At 55.4% G+C, this 2,245-nt stretch overlaps 1 pseudogene; it reads right to left on the bottom strand.

Moving 5' to 3' along the window:
* Positions 1-19: 19 nt before the first annotated feature.
* Positions 20-1,109, bottom strand: LOC123177306 (agamous-like MADS-box protein AGL28; annotated as a pseudogene).
* Positions 1,110-2,245: the final 1,136 nt, after the last annotated feature.

The raw sequence follows: 2,245 nt of genomic DNA, 5'->3' as shown, positions 1-2,245 counted from the left end.
AAAAAAAAAAATAGATTAACGCGAAGACTTAAGTAGAAGATGCATATGTAAACTAGGCATACGAAACTAGTGTCCATATGCACTGGACTCGGGCTCTCAGTACGGGAAGCCGGCGTTGGGTTGATGGAGCCCCTGCTGCACCGTCTCCATCCCGGCAGTGAACTCCGTACGCGGCAGCATCACATCAAGCCATTGATCTATCTCCTTGTCTAGCCCTGCGTCGAACCCCGGCGGCTTAGGCATCGTCATCTGCATCTGCTCCGTATCTATCCCGGCGGCCAACCACGGCGGCGGAGGCATCTCCTGCACATCCATCCAGGCGGCGACCACCTGAGACGGAGGCAGCGGCGCCATCACCATCTGCTGCATATCCATCGCGGCCTCGAACCCCTGCTCCTGTGGCGGAGGCGCCAGAAACTGCAACTCCATCCCGTCGTTGGCGGTGCCGCTGCTGCTACCGTACTCGAAGGAGCTGCCACCGAAGATCCGGGGCGGCGGCGGCGGGGCCACCTCCGCCATGCGGCTCATGTGGGCGTGCATCGCCTCGAGCAGAACCTGGTTGGCGCGATCGGAGACGCGTCCTTCATCTGCATCAGCGCGGCGAAGAAGGCCGCCATGTCCTCGTCTCCCATGTCGCGCGCCTTGGGGTCGAACCAAGCCGCTATCTGGTCCCCCGCAGAGCGCTCTTTCGCCATGGCCTTGTCCGTGCGCTTGGTCCGCTTCTTCAACTCGGCCAGCTCCGTGCGCAGCTCGTCGAACTCCTGCTGCAGCTTCTCGAGCTTCTCGTCTTCGCCGGCAGCGCCCTCCCCCGTGAGCAAGCGGTCGTCGGCAGCGCCCTCCTCCCTCGTGCCAGCCCCCGCAGCCTCCCCCGCCAGGAAGCGTTCCACGACGGAGTCGACGGAGGGGTGGCCGAAGGAGAAGGCCCTGCCGCGGGGAGAGAAGGCGAGGGCGGCCACCTGGGCGCCGGTCAGGACCGCCAGATCCGTGGCCTTGCTGAAGAACCCCTGGCGGCGCTTGGAGTAGCAGACGAACCGGGCATCCTCCTGCTCGATCCGGCGAATGACGATCTTCTTCCGGCCGCTGCCACCTCTCCGGTTGGGCGCCGCCATTGCTCGCTTGTTCGGTGGCTAGCAAAGCGTCCGGAGAGGAATCCCTTCTTCGCTGGGCTACGTACATTAAAACTGGTGATTGGCAATGAGATACGATTGGGTATGCGCTGAGCTGTATACATTAAACTCACGCGTCAAAGGATAACTACGTACACCCTATTATTTAGAAACTATTCCTTCGCACCCACCAACGACCTTGCACGACAACAAATCACAGTAAACCATGCAACATACCGCGTCCTCCAAGCCCGACAGTTCGGTGCACCAACAAATCGGTTTGGTTCGGTTCTGTTCGGTTATAACCCAAGTCACCTGATACTTTTGGGGGAGGAAGAAATCGAGAGTCAAAAGCTTGGGCAAGTAAAGTAAATACGAGCTGATGACCAAATCAACCGTAAGATGCATACCGCACAATGGTTCTGGCCGGAGGAATTAATGGTAAGAGGAAATGACAGACGCGTCGTCGTCCTCGGAGCTCCTATCCCGCGAAAGAGCAGCGGTGCTCGTGAGCATACCAACGCAAAAGAGCGATGAGCACACCAGAGCCATGGGTGCCGCTGGCTGCCAACGCTCAGTTTGCGTGAGTTGAGAAAAAAGGAGGCCGCGGTGCTAGCTGTGCAATTGAGCGAGAATTGTTGTTCGAGTTCCAAAGGTAGACTAACTCCGATCAGTCCATCTCTCTTATCACATGTGAGTATCCACAAAAGCTGTGTGGGCAAAACACCGCCCCTTTTCGAAGAGCCAAAACTTCAGCAATGAATGGGTCTAAGACTCCTCAAGCCCCGAAGAACGCCGGATGAAACCGGGCTACACCTCCCGCTCCTACTTTCATGCAAACAAACTTTTCTGTATGAGTTGGACGTACGAGCCAAATTTTGAGATGGTGCGTCCAATGAACATTTTTTTAATCAATTGGACGTACGAGCCAAGTTTTTTTTTTGTTGTTTTGAGGGGAGGGGACGTATGAGCCAAGCTTTGAGATGGTGCGTCCAATGAACCTTTTTTCCTTTTCACAAAAAAACTCATGGATCGTCGATCGCGTTTTGACTTGGATCCAAAACAAATCCTATGTGAGTTATTTTGGAACTCTTTTCCTTTCTTTTTTATGGTGATCGAGACTTGAATTTGTTTTTTTT

Source organism: Triticum aestivum, unplaced genomic scaffold (genome assembly GCF_018294505.1).
Source record: "Triticum aestivum cultivar Chinese Spring unplaced genomic scaffold, IWGSC CS RefSeq v2.1 scaffold163219, whole genome shotgun sequence".
Taxonomy (NCBI): domain Eukaryota; kingdom Viridiplantae; phylum Streptophyta; class Magnoliopsida; order Poales; family Poaceae; genus Triticum; species Triticum aestivum.
Note: the sequence above shows the minus strand (reverse complement) of the source record. Positions and strands in the feature narration are given on the sequence as shown.